This window comes from Siphateles boraxobius, unplaced genomic scaffold (genome assembly GCF_051911475.1).
Source record: "Siphateles boraxobius isolate OS27281-9 unplaced genomic scaffold, OSU_SipBor_1 54, whole genome shotgun sequence".
NCBI classification, from domain to species: Eukaryota; Metazoa; Chordata; class Actinopteri; order Cypriniformes; family Leuciscidae; genus Siphateles; species Siphateles boraxobius.
Window position 1 is genome coordinate 841,522 of NW_027509180.1, and position 15,218 is coordinate 856,739.

A 15,218-nucleotide genomic window follows, 5' to 3' on the forward strand; every position below is an offset into this window, starting at 1 on the left:
CAAGATTGAATTTGCGTACTACAAACTGGTAAAAAATGAAATGGTTTTTTGTGATATTTGGTGTTTTAAAGATATCCTATGTGTGGTTTTTGAGGGTCAGTTGGTTTTGAATATTTAATTTATGGTTTATGTTTTTATTTATTTTTTACTATTTTAAATTGATTTATTATTATTGTGAATGTGTATGAGTTATAAATAACTTAATAAACGTTGTTTGATCCTCTCTCTCTCTCTCTCGCTCTCTCTCTCTCTCTCTCGCTCTCTCTCTCTCTCTCCCTCTCTCTCTCTCTTTCTCTCGCGCTCTCTCTTTCTCTCTCTCTCTCTCTCTCTCTCGCTCTCTCTCTTTCTCGCTCTCTCGCGCTCTCTCTCTCTCTCTCTCTCACACACTCTCTCTCTCTCGCTCTCTCTCTCTCTCTCTCGCACTCGCTCTCTCTCTCTCTCTCTCTGTCTCTCTCTCTCTCGCTCTCTCTCTTTCTCGCTCTCTCTCTCTCTCTCTCGCTCTCTCTCTTTCTCGCTCTCTCGCGCTCTCTCTCTCTCTCTCTCTCACACACTCTCTCGCTCTCTCTCTCTCTCTCTCTCTCTCTCTCGCACTCGCTCTCTCTCTCTCTCTCTCTCTCTCTCTCTCTCGCTCTCTCTCTTTCTCGCTCTCTCGCGCTCTCTCTCTCTCTCTCTCTCACACACTCTCTCTCTCTCGCTCTCTCTCTCTCTCTCTCGCACTCGCTCTCTCTCTCTCTCTCTCTCTCTGTCTCTCTCTCTCTCGCTCTCTCTCTCTCTCTCTCTCTCTCTCTGCCACAGCGATTCTGTGCAGTTGTTGCCGTTTCGAATCACCAGTACACTGAACCGAAAACTGTTTCTTTCGGACCCGACATCTGAGAACCGATGACAGGGCTCTCAAGCAGGGCCGGCGCTATGGTTGGGCATTTGAGGGCCGTGCCCCCCCTCGCGGTCATTGATGCCCCTCCTACCACAGGCCATGGCGCATTTGGCCAATATCGACCCATGGCAAAAAGTGGTGGGGACATGACCAACCCGCAAATTACGCCTATGATTAAATGTTTTTATAGCATTTCTGCTGTGTTGGACTATGATGTCGCCACTGCGTCAAAATATTTCTCAAACGGGCTGTGCCCCCCCGCCGATGACCCAATGCCCCTCCAGTAGATCTGCTGTGGCGCCGACTCTGCTCTCAAGTGTCACGCATTGTATTTCTCACGCTGAAAAACTATTTGTAATATATTTAATATGCCGCAGCGCCCAAAACTCTGGCCGCGCCGCTCTCACTGTAGAATCAGCAGGAATCAAGCGAAGCGCGTCTCCTCTCGTGATGTTCGTTGAGCTACACAATAGCCAATCATCAATCACAAATCAATCAATTTATCCATCGCATTTAGCCCTGCGATGATCCCCGCGGGATGAAAGAAATTACGTCATTGCGTCACTCTAAATGACCTCATTACGTGATGACGTAAAAGAACCGGTGAACGCGTTTATTGAACCGGTTCATTGAAAAGACCTGGACTTCCCATCACTACCGCGAACTGAAGGAGAGCAACCGGAACCGGAACATGAGTCTTAAAGGAACCACGCACCATATTTAACAATACTGCAAAATGAACGTGTAACCATAGAAATATGACATCTCAATTAATAGAAAGCTAAATTAGAAGAATACATTTAATGAATATTAAAAGAATAATTCCAGAATACAAAATAATGAAAGAAATCTAACAAATGATAACAAAGGGAGAGATTTTGAGTGAAATTAATAAATACATATAATACCCATTAAAATTATATCAAACAAAAGGACAGAGCCTCTACTTTATTCTTGCTTCATGCATTCAGTACATCCAGATGGGATTCAGGAGTAGATAAAACACCCATAACGCTTCACTGTCGCGAGTATAGCTCCTCCTGGGTCAACATTTCATTCAGTAACATTAGCCAGTTTTGATTATATGCTGTTTAATGTCATTATTTTTCATATTCATCTTTATTATATGAGATCTCTCGTTTCTGCTTCCACTTCGCCTGGAGAGATTCAGCACTCGTTCAGGAGACGCGTAATAGCGCCCCCTACCGTATAACAGTGGAGACACGGAAAGCCGGAAAATCTCTTCATTGGCAGGGAAGCGTTTTCTCATTAAAGACGAGATAACAAAAGCCAGAGAAAAATCGCTCACTGCTCTTGACTGAATAACTTAATCAGAATCAGAATCAGAATCAATTTTATTGCCAAGTAGTGTTGTGCACATACAAGGAATTTGCTTTGGTAATAAGATGTTACCGAGGCTGCTATATCAGCGCCAACTTGAGAAAAAAATACAGCATGACATGAGGAGAGGTGAGGAGAAAAAAGGCGACCCCCAGACTATGCTCCTGTAAGGAGAACAGTCTGGGAACAGGAAAAAACACCTCAGCAACATTAGCACATAAACAGTACACTCTACAAACAAGACATTGCAACATGGTGGGGAGTGGGGGATGGAGGTAGTCCAGCCCAGGCAAGCAGCATCCGGTCCTGCAGCCATTATGGCGCTGGTCACAGACCCGCCTGTCAGACTGGGGGTACGAAGCGGCGAAGGCGTGGGATGGGGTGTGGGTTAGGTGCATATCTGTGTATGTGTAAGTTCATGTGTGTGTAGGCCTGGAGAGAGTCGCTAAGCCAGCACCATAATCTAGGAGCCTCAGTCCGCAGGATTGTCATAGCGATACACAGCAAGTTGCCATGGAGACAACCTTGATCATGTCCCAGGCAGAGTCAACAATCAGCAGGTGTCTGAGGAGTCGGGGAAGGAACGCAAGAGCGGCTCACTGCAGTGCTCTTCCGGGAGAGTTGTTGTTCCAGCAGCGGCCTTGGCCAAGGCCAGTGCTGGTAGGGGGGTGCCGAAACAGATAAGATTGGGATTGTTTGGTCTTCGGGCGAGTAGCCGCATCCAATTTATACAGGCTATTCTCCTGGTCCGTTTTGGTCTCTGAAACGATCCATTTGCCTTTGCAAAGCTGTGAGCTTCTCCATGATGTTATCCATATTGTGGTTCATAGACCCAGTCTGAGTGCTGACAGCTCTGCCCACCGCTTCAATCATCACGGGCAGCCTTGCGGGGCTTTTGACAGCTGTCACCGTCTGCTTAGTTCCTCGATAAACCAGGGCAATGCCTAATCCAATCGGCAGAAGACCTGTTATCATGGTGCCGAATAGGTAGATATCTTCAACGTCCTCCACGGAAAGAGTCGCCAGACACACGACCCGCCACCTCTCCCACGCGTCCATCGTGTAGCCAGCTGCGAACGTCCCGGCAGGGCAGTCAGGTTCCCCCGAACCCAAGCTTCTCGTCGAGAAGATGGTGTCAATTGCGTTGAGAGACCAGTTGATCAAATCCATAATTTCTTGGTTTTGGAGAGCAGTGTAGCGAGAGTCTCTCAAAGTACAAGACAGTAGACGTGACGAGAGAAGCAAAGCAGGAGAGGTGAGGGGAGGGAGAGGGAGAGAAAATGCGACCGCCTTCGTTGAGAGCCAAGAGGGAAGAGGGGCGAATAAATAAGGGCGAATCTATATTTATACAGTGAAGACCATGCAGTGATATTTTACATTGTCAGGTAGGCTACAGAAATAGTAATCAATCTAGTTTAGACCTACATGAAAAACCTGAAAATTGTTTTTTATTTTGAGTCTTCTAAAATATTTACAATTTAAATTAGTTAGGCTGGTAGTTTTTGGAGCCATAACCTTATTTATTAACCTTAATAATAAATAAGGTTTTCTTCTAAAAACTCATCTCTTCCGTGAGAACTTAACAAACTTTTTTTTTTCCTTCTTTTTAAAAATCTACCCTTGTCTGGCTTTTGCTACTCTGAGCAATGCCTGAACTTTGTATTTTGAGCACTTGTTGCGTCGTTCTTGCCTTTTCACGATGACTCGCTTGCTTTAGTCCTCAGTTGTAAATGGCTGTGGATAAAAGCGTCTGCTAAATGACTAAATGTAAATGTATTGAGGTTACATCGATCAAAAACAACTAAAACAATAACTAGGCCTATTTTTTTTGTGTGTGTGTGTGTGTGTGTGGTTGGGCCAGTGAAAACTTTGGCAGGGCAAGTAAAAATTTAAAACACAGTAGAAATAATCCTGAGCTTTGAGCCCTGATTATATTTTAACATTTCAATGCAAGTTCATTTTGAATACATTTACCTGAACAAATCCTAACGTTCGACCTGTCTGAATACACCCAAAGGTGATCAGAAACTCCAGCCTCTTGTAACACTTACCAGGAAGAGACGGACTTGTTATCCCCCTTTTAGTCATACTAACTCTCTTCTCATCATATAAGGTAAGACAAAAGTCTCTTGTTTCACATGAACAATAATTAGTCATAAACACAGACACATTCATGCACTCAATAATTACTCAACTTCATATGATATGAGTATCATACTGTAATGTGAAGAAGTATCTATCCTGATTTCTTCTGTGTTTGTCACAGTCAAAAAATCCTCTATAACAGAAAACAACTCATTAACATCTTTACAAGTTCTTTTACCAAAGCATACACAAGATGAAATACGAACTCTAAACTCACGGTTGAGCAGCAAGCTTAACGTTTCTCAAACCAGGATTACCATCGAGGACAGTAGATACCATGTGGTTACCAAACTGAATCTCCCTCTTACTCTCCTACTTCCTCTTTTATCTATAAGGTTGAAGTGCTACTGGTGCCCCCTAATGGATGGGATGGACATAGCATTGAAAATGAAAACAAATAAACAAGTGACAGGCAGTGACTGTTACATATTCCCACCCTCAATTAGAAAGGGTTTGCACAGTACCATGAAATGGCTTTAAGTTTTGAACATGGAAAGAATCTACATGATCAGGGTCATCAACAAAGGACACAGAGTAATTTACAGGACCAAGACATTTAATCACTCTAGCTGGACCTTTCCATTTTGCCGCAAGCTTGGCCATAAAACCCTCACTAGCCTGTGATAGAGGATGAGTACGAACCCAGCACAGTCTCCAACCTGGAAGTGAGCTGGTCGTCTTCGCAAGTTGTAGTAATGACGTTGTTTCTCCTGGGCCCGTGCTACATTCCTTTTTACGGTCTGAATAAGCTCTTGGTACTTCTCCAGAACCGGGTATGCAGGGTTATCTGGGTCAGGTGACTTGAGAACTGCTCTTTCTAAGGGACCTTTCAACTTTCGACCCAGCATTACTTCTGCCGGAGTGAACCCTGTACTCTCTTGCCAGGCCGAGTTAATGGCAAAACGGAACTCTGCCAACCATCTATCCCAATGGCGGTGGTAGTCTTGAAAATACGAGGCAATCATGGTTTTCAGAGTACGGTTGACCCGTTCTGTGAGGTTTGTCTGAGGATGTGCAGTCGTAGTTAGCTTTTGAATGACACTCCATTGCTTGCAGATTTGACAGATTAGTTGTGAGGTGAACTGAGTTCCTCTGTCGGACACCAGATACATTGGCGTACCCCATCTAGTAAGATCTCCTCCACCAGGATGCGTGCGATCTGTGGAGCTTTTGAGATACGCAAGGGAAACATCTCCACCCATTTTGAGCAGTAGTCCACAATTACTAAAAGATGTACATTCTGCTTGGGACTTCTGGGAAATGGTCCCATGAGGTCAACTCCCAGCATGTGTCCGGGTTCCACCACTGGCGTAGACTGCATATGGCCGGCGAGTTTTGAAATGGATGGTTAGTGTTGTTGACATACTTGACACTCCTTACAATGTTTCCACAGATCTGAGCGCATCGTGGGCCAGTAGCAAATGTCCACAAGTCTTAGCAGAGTTTTAAGTCTGCCAAGATGTCCACTTAGAGGGTTGTTGTGTGCATAGTTGAGAAAATCTTGTCTTAAGCTGATAGGTATGACTATTTGAAGTTTGGGCCCTCCCTGTCCTTGTGGCATGCTGCGGAACAGAAATCCATTTTTCAAAAGGAAATGGATGCGTGTGGGATCAGGATCAGCAGATGTTTTGGTTTTCCCAATGATCTCTTGAATATCTGCATCTTCCTTTTGTGCTTTTGCAAAGTCCGTCCATTCCACAGGAAAGCAGAAAAAGTGGAGGATGAATCCTGGGATTTCCCCTGTGACAGCATTGTAAGTGGTGGGATATCTAGGAAACTGCGTGATAAAGTATCAGGCACGATATTACGTTGACCCTTTCGATACTTGACGGTGAAATCAAAGTCTTGCAGGCGAATGGCCCAACGGGTCAGACGTGAAGATGGTTTTGGATGGTTAAACACCCAGGTTAAAGCAGCTTGATCAGTGATCACCTCAAAATGTCATCCCTCCGAATACGGTCTCCATTTTTCAACTGCCCATATCACTGCACAGCACTCTTTCTCTGAAACTGAATATGATTTCTCAGCTCCTTGCAGGAGATGTGAGGCGTAGGCAATGACATGTTCCACCTCATCTATGTCTTGGGTCAAGACGGCTCCCAAACCAATGTCACTAGCGTCAGTCTGGACTCTAAAAGGCTTTGACAAATCTGGGGAAATTAAAACTGGGGCACTGGTCAGTTCATGCTTGATCAATTCAAAAGAACGCTTACACTCTTCTGTCCAAGCCCAAGTAGCTCCTTTTCTTTTCAAGGAATGCAGTGGGGCAGCTTTCTCAGAAAATTGAGGGATGAATCTATGGTACCATCCTGCTAGGCCCAAGAAATGTTGCACCTCCTTCAGCGACTTGGGGACAGGAAATGAGGCTACAGCTTCAACTTTAGCAGGGTCAGTTTTAATTCCTTCTACTGAAATCACATGTCCCAAAAACTTCAAGGATTTCTGCATTACATTGCACTTTTGGAAGTTTACAGTGAGACCTGCCCTACTCAGACACTGGAAAATTTCTCTTAAATGGGCTAGATGTTCCACCTCCGACATGGAGTAAACCACAACATCGTCGATATACGAAACAACTCCTACCCCTCACGTCTTTCAACACAAACTCCATAACATTTACATTTACATTTAGTCATTTAGCAGACGCTTTTATCCAAAGCGACTTACATTTGAGGATTAAACCAAGCGAGTCATCATGGAGAGGCAAAAACAACGCAAGAAGTGCTCAGAACACAAAGTTCAAACATTGCTCAGAGTAGCATAAACCAGACAAGCGAAGATTTCAAGAAAAAGGTTTTTTTTTTCCCTATGTTAAGTGCTCACGGAAGAGATGAGTTTTCAGTTGTCTTTAGAATGCTGTCAGGGATTCTGCATTCTGGACGGGGGTGGGTAGGTCATTCCACCAGCATGGAACCGTGAATGAGAATGTTCTGGACAGTGATTTTGTGCCTCGCTGTGATGGCACCACGAGCTGTCGCTCCTTGGCCGATCGTAGGCTTCTGGTAGGGATGTAGACCCGTAGGAGCGAGTGAAAGTAGGAGGGAGCTGAGCCGGTGGACAATCTGTAAGCAAGTGTCAGCGCCTTGAACTTGATTCGAGCAGCGAGTGATAACTAATGCAGGGAGATGAACAGCGGAGTGACGTGGGCTCTTTTGGGCTCCTTGAAGACAAGACGAGCAGCAGCATTCTGGATCATTTGTAAGGCTTTAGTTGCACATGATGGAAGACCAGCTTGAAGAGCATTGCAGTAATCAAGCCTAGAAATAACCAGGGCCTGGACAAGAAGTTGTGTTGCATGCTCAGTTAGGAAAGGCCTGATCTTTCTGATGGTGTGCATTGCAAACCTGCATGATCGAGCTGTCTTTGAAATGTGGTCTGTGAAGGTTAGCTGGTCATCAAAGATTACTCCAAGATTTCTGACTGACCTTAATGACCTTAGTGAAGTCGTGCTGTAGAGACGGATTTGCAGGGAGGACGAGAAGCTCAGTCTTTGCCAGACTGAGCTGCAGGTGATGTTCCTTCATCCATGCCGAGATGTCCGCCAGACAGCTAGAGATACGTGCAGCTACTGTGGGATCGTCTGGTTGAAATGAGAGGTAGAGCTGGGTGTCATCAGCATAGCAGTGGTAAGAGAAACCATGTGCCTGTATGATGGTTCCCAGTGATGTGGTGTAAATGGAGAAGAGGAGGGGTCCGAGGACTGACCCCTGGGGAACCCCTGTGGTCAGTCGATGTGCTTTGGATACCTCGCCTCTCCATGCGATCCTGAAGGACCTACCTGTGAGATAGGACTCAAACCAGTGGAGGGAAGTTCCAGTGATGCCCAGTGATGAGAGGGTGGACAGAAGGATCTGATGATTCACAGTGTCGAAGGCAGCAGACAGGTCTAGGAGAATGAGAACTGATGATTTGGAAGCAGCTTTAGCGATCCGCAGGGCTTCTGTGACTGAAAGTAATGCGGTCTCGGTCGAATGCCCTTTCTTGAAGCCAGATTGGTTAACATCCAGCTGGTTGTTTAGAGACAGGAAAGATGATACTTGGTTGAAAGCAACTCGTTCAAGTGTTTTTGCAATGAATGGTAGGAGAGAGACAGGTCTGTAATTCTCTAGAAGTGATGTGTTTAATGTTGGTTTTTTAAGCAGTGGGGTTACCCGAGCCTGCTTAAATGCTGTAGGAAAAATGCCAGTATGGAGGGATGAGTTGATGATGTGTGTGAGTGCTGGTAGAAGTGTGGGAGTGATGGCTTGAAGAAGGTGTGAGGGGATGGGGTCTAGAGGTCAGGTGGTAGGATGCGGCGGCAGTGGCTCAGTGGTTCATGTACTGTGTCAACCGTGGTTGTCTACAAACCGAAAGGTTGGTGGTTCGAGCCCCGGTTCCACCTGACCAAGTGTCGAGGTGTCCATGAGCAAGACACCTAACCCCGGCTGCTCCCGACGAGCTGGATGGCGCCTTGCATGGCTGACACCGCCGTCGGTGTATGAATGAGTGAGTGAATGGGTGAATGTGAGGCAACATGTAAAGCGCTTTGGTGGCCATTGGGTCAGTGAAAGCGCTATATAAATGCAGTCCATTTACCATTTACCATGACTGGAGAGGAGAAGTTTAGATACTTCTTCCTCGGTTAGTGGAGAGAAGGAGGAGAGAAGGTTATTGGCTGTGGGAGAGGTTGGGCTAGGTTCCTGTGTGTGTGGAGGAGAGAACTGACTGCTAATGGTCGTTGTTTTGTTAGTGAAGTTAGCAAAATCATCAGCAGTTAGCGAGGAGGAGGGTGGTGGTGGAGGTGGACAGAGGAGAGAGTTGAATGTCTTGAAAAGTGTGAATGTGTTAGAGGCGGTGTTGATCTTGTTGTGGAAATATGAAAGATTTTGCGGCGTGAATATCAGCAGAAAAGGAAGAGAGCAGGGATTGGTACATACTCAGGTCAGATGTATCTTTTGATTTGCGCCATTTCCTCTCCATTGAGTTTAGTCCGGTGTTCACGAAGAACCTCAGTTAACCAGGGGTTAGAGGGGGTAGCGCGTGCTGGCCTGGAGGAGAGAGGGCAGATATTGTCTAAAGAAGAAGTTAAAGTGGAGCATAAAGTATCCGTTGCGGTATTCACATCTAGAGATGAGAATTGTGAGGGTGAGGGAAGAGAAGATGACACAGCAGAGGAAAGACGGGAGGGAGAAAGTGAGCGCAGGTTACGTCTGAAAGTAACTGGTAGGGGAGTTGGTGGAGTGTGGATAGTGAGTTGTAGATTGAAAGTAATGGGGAAATGATCTGAAACATGGAGAGGTTTCACCAAAATGTTGTCAGTGATGCAGTTGCGAGTGTAGACCAGGTCCAGTTGGTTGCCTGACTTGTGAGTACCTGTGGTGATGAGCCGTTTGAGATCGAATGAGGCTAGGAGAGAGATGAAATCTGTAGCATACGGCTTCTCTAGATGGATGTTGAAATCGCCAAAGACTACAAGTGGAGTGCCGTCCTCAGGGAAAGAGGACAGCAGCACATCCAGCTCCTCAACAAAGCTTCCCAGTTGACCTGGGGGGCGATAAATGACGACAATCTGGATCTTAAAGGGAGTTGTAAGTGTAATAGCATGATATTCAAATGAGTTATTGCATAGAGAAGAGAGAGTTGAGTATTTCCAATTGTTAGAAATGAGAATACCAGTCCCCTCACCCCTACCAGACTGGCGAGGGGTGTGAGAGAGAGAAAAGGTCGCACAGGAGTCGCACAGGTAGAGTCGATGTTCTTCACCCGAGTCGGTCTTCACACGAGAAGGCTGAAACGCTTCCGCTGCCGCTTCCGTGACAGCACGCACACTACATAGATATAACGCGCTCAAATTACTGAGTGAGGACAGCTGTCTCGGACCAGCGATTAACACAGCACCCTCGAATAATCCGAAAATGCCATAAATCGCTGGAATGTGGCAGCAGCATTTTTCAGGCCAAAAGGTAAACGAAGAAATTCATATAATCCTGATGCCGTAGAAAATGCAGTTTTAGGGATACTCTCTGGCTCCATCTAAACTTGCCAGTATCCGCTCTTGAGGTTGAGGGTACTAAAGATAGCTGCTCCATGCAGAGACTCAAGAATTTCATGTATCTGTGGCATGGGATAACCGTCCAAGTACGTCTTTGAATTCAAACCTCTAAAATCGACACAGAATCTCTAACCTCCTCCCTTCTTCGGTACCAGGACCACCGGTGCAGCCCATGGAGAAAGTGAAGGCCTAATTATGTTTTTATCCAGCATTACCTTGATTTCTTGTCCGATGAATTGCTGTTTCTCAGGTGATACTCTGTAAGGTCTTTTAAGGATAGGTACTTCACTTGTGGTAATAATGCGATGTTTGTCTACATCTGTGTGTCCTATTTCATTAGTACAAACAGTGGGCCATTCTTTCATCAGATGCTTGAGTTGTGTCTTATATTCTGGAGTTGTATCTGCACTGGTAACCAGTTGATGGATAAAGGTTTGCATTTCAGGTGACTCTTCTGGTAGGGGTAAGGCAAGGTAGAAAGACAGCAATGCATTGGGGGAATTGGATGACATGAATGGGAATGTCTCTTCTTGGCAGTCGTTTGAGGTAGGTAAGGTATATTGAGCGTTATGGAAATTCAAGTTGATTCCCATAGTCGTCAGAGAATCCATACCCAAGATGACAGGTACAGTCAGATCTTCGTTCTTCATTACATACAAATTCAAATCATACCTCCTTCCTTGCACTTCACATTCACAGTTCCACATCCCCAAAGATGATAACAATTGGCCATTAGCTTGTTTGAAGGTCTGACCATGACTAGAATTCAGCTGTTCTTTGCGACTCAACTGTCTCCAACAGGATTCTTGTATTAGAGTCAGGGAACTACCCGTATCCACCATAGCTTGAAAATATCTGCCTCGGATCAACATTGGCAGGGTGAGAAACTTGAAGTTCAACATGTTGGGATTAGGAATGGACTGCAGAATACGCGCATGCGAGGGATTGGATTTGTGATGGGCATCTCTGTCAATTTGGTTCTTGTGCTTCTGCATTTCAGTGTCGGCCTGACTCTAATGCCTCTTGGCTTCCTCAAAATCTCTCTCAATTTGCGTGCCCACTCTTACCAATTCACTCACCTCTTTTACAGTGCCCCTTAACAAACTTGCAAGTCGGGGATTGCAATTCCTCAAAATGGACTGTACAATCTCCTTCTCAGGCATCTCTTTCCTCCATCTTAAACATAAAGCACGATAATGGTATGCAAAGTCTCTAATTGGTTCCTTTGGACCTTGTTTCCTCTCCAGCAAACGTTTGGCGGATTCAGCTTCGTAGTCATCCGTCAAAAAAGCATGCAGGAAATCTTGCTTAAACTGGTCCCAAGTGAAAATGTGTCTTTCTGCTAGCTACCAGTCCTTAGCTGTCCCTTTCAACACTGAAGTGAGTGAAGCTAGTATTTCGGAGTCAGTGAGTGGTCTGAGTGCAAAATATTCTTCACAACGTTCAACAAAGGAAATCGGATCATTGTCTTCGTCTGCACCAAATTGTGGGAATTCAACCTTTACCGGAGGTAGATATGGAGCAGTTGACGTGTTATCATGTAGGTTGTGAGTACGGTGATGAAACTGCTCAGTATGTGATCTATGAGAGTCTCTTGGCAAGGCTGGGGTGAGCAAAGGAAGAGAAACTGGAGTAGACAGGACATGAGCATATGACTTAAGCTTAGTGTCAATTTGCACATCTCTCCTCTTCAAACAATCCACCATAGACTTTCCCAAATCAGCTATACTCAGCTCAAGTACTTTTTTGACTCTTTCACATTCCCTTTCAATCCTGTAGTTCAACTTTTCCTCCAACATCCGCCACTGGTCCTTAAACTCAGAATGTGAACAACATTGACTCACTTTTTGGGTGCAGGCTTGTACTTCACCGTCCAAATCTGTTATACGGTTGGTCAATGAATCCATAATTTGTGTTGATAGGTGAATTTCAGGAACTACCTCACCAGGAGGAGGTGCAGGAGGAAGTTCATCAAGATGAATGTTGGAATCAATATCTTCATAAGAGTTAAGATACAAGTCACTGAAAGTATGAATGAGTTCTTGAACAGGTGGTGGGTCTCTTCTGGTGACAAAAGGACCAGCAGTGAAATCAGGATTGGATTTTGCAATCATCTGCATTTTGCGATGTAACTGACATAACCGAAACATAACAGAAAACAAATGATAAACAAACAGAAAAGCATAGACCCTGAACACTTGATAAGCAAACGGTCCCTGTTCGGGCGCCACTCTATAACTATCTTGGCTATTTTAAACCAAGCTTGCTACAGTAGAAGGAGGGGGAAATCAGCCTTGCATCAGATACTGTGTTCAGGGTATGCATGAATCAACAAAAGACAACTAAATGAAAATCTTCTCTCTTCAACTATATTGAATTTTACACAAAATACTTTATCATTCACCTAAACAAACAAAATATCACAGAAGAAAAGTCCTGGTGGGAATAGATGAATGTGAAATGCCCCATAAAAGATGTTGATGGATAAATGTAGATGAAGTGAGCAGTCTTTAGAATTAACAGTCTTATCTGGAACGGATGAAATGAAGTATTTGTCCTTCTGGTTGCAGCCCGGGATTCTTTGAATAAAGTCCTTGAGCAGTTGCCCTAATGCACCCAAGTAAACTCCAATCCAGCACTCAAGGGCTATGTAAGTCACGGGTTATACAAAAATCCTCTATAACAGAAAACAACTCATTAACATCTTTACAAGTTCTTTTACCAAAGCATACACAAGATGAAATACGAACTCTAAACTCACGGTTGAGTAGCAAGCTTAACGTTTCTCAAACCAGGATTACCATTGAGGACAGCAGATTGGAGTTTCCGCCCAGTTCCGAACTGGGGACCTTTCGCGTGTGAAGCGAAACGCATGCACGCGAGCCACGCACTTATCCTGGTGGAGGAGATCTTTACTAGATGGGGTACGCCAATGTATCTGGTGTCCGACAGAGGAACTCAGTTCACCTCACAACTAATCTGTCAAATCTGCAAGCAATTGAGTGTCATTCAAAAGCTAACTACGACTGCACATCCTCAGAAAAACCTCACAGAACGGGTCAACCGTACTCTGAAAACCATGATTGCCTCGTATGTTCAAGACTACCACCGCCATTGGGATAGATGGTTGGCAGAGTTCCGTTTTGCCATTAACTCGGCCTGGCAAGAGAGTACAGGGTTCACTCCGGCAGAAGTAATGCTGGGTCGAAAGTTGAAAGGTCCCTTAGAAAGAGCAGCTCTCAAGTCACCTGACCCAGACAACCCTGCATACCCGGTTCTGTGAGGTTTGTCTGAGGATGTGCAGTCGTAGTTAGCTTTTGAATGACACTCCATTGCTTGCAGATTAGACAGATTAGTTGTGAGGTGAACTGAGTTCCTCTGTCGGACACCAGATACATTGGCGTACCCCATCTAGTAAAGATCTCCTCCACCAGGATGCGTGCCATCTGTGGAGCTTTTGCGATACGCAAGGGAAACAACTCCACCCATTTTGAGCAGTAGTCCACAATTACTAAAATATGTACATTCTGCTTGGGACTTCTGGGAAATGGTCCCATGAGGTCAACTCCCAGCATGTGCCCGGGTTCCACTACTGGCGTAGACTGCATATGGCCGGCGAGTTTTAAAATGGATGGTTCGTGTTGTTGACATACTTGACACTCCTTACAATGTTTCCACACATCTGAGCGCATCGTGGGCCAGTAGCAAATGTCCACAAGTCTTAGCAGAGTTTTAAGTCTGCCAAGATGTCCACTTAGAGGGTTGTTGTGTGCATAGTTGAGAAAATCTTGTCTTAAGCTGATAGGTATGACTATTTGAAGTTTGCACAAAACACTTTATCATACACCTAAACAAACAAAATATCACAGAAGAAAAGTCCTGGTGGGAATAGATGAATGTGAAATGCCCCATAAAAGATGGATAAATGTAGATGAAGTGAGCAGTCTTTAGAATTAACAGTCTTATCTGGAACGGATGAAATGAAGTATTTGTCGTTCCGGTTGAAGCCTGGGATTCTCTGAATAAAGTCCTTGAGCAGTTGCCCTAATGCACCCAAGTAAACTCCAATCCAGCACACAAGGGCTATGTAAGTCACGGGTAATACAAAAATCCTCTATAACAGAAAACAACTCATTAACATCTTCACAAGTTCTTTTACCAAAGCATACACAAGATGAAATACGAACTCTAAACTCACGGTTGAGCAGCAAGCTTAACGTTTCTCAAACCAGGATTACCATTGTGGACAGCCGATACCATGTGGTTACCAAACTGAATCTCCCACTTACTCTCCTACTTCCTCTTTTATCTATAAGGTTGAAGTGCTACTGGTGCCCCCTAATGGATGGGATGGACATAGCACTGAAAATGAAAACAAATAAACAAGTGACAGGCAGTGACTGTTACAATATTGCCCAAAAGAAATGATTTCAACTCACCCCTATGAATATTCCTTTAATATGGCATTTTGTGAGAAGTCAAGAGAACTTGTCACGTTTTCTTGTCGTTTTCATATAAGATTAACAGTTAATGCCAAATATAAAATGTCCATGCATTTAGAAACCTCATTTGGATAAATACAATGGTAGAAAACTTTAATCAATCACATAGGAAAGCCTGTCAGTGATGTGCTGTAAAGTAAAAGGAAAGACCATGTAAATAACTTTGCTTAATATTAACATTATTATTAGTAGTATATAAATGCTAAAAAAAAATCATCATGGGCTGTTGGCATGTAAATGAACATGAGAATAGAGAGTGAAAAAAACCCAGCTCCATCTAAAACTTTTCAATCAAGTCAAAGGAGTACCAGCTTCTGTTGTAAAG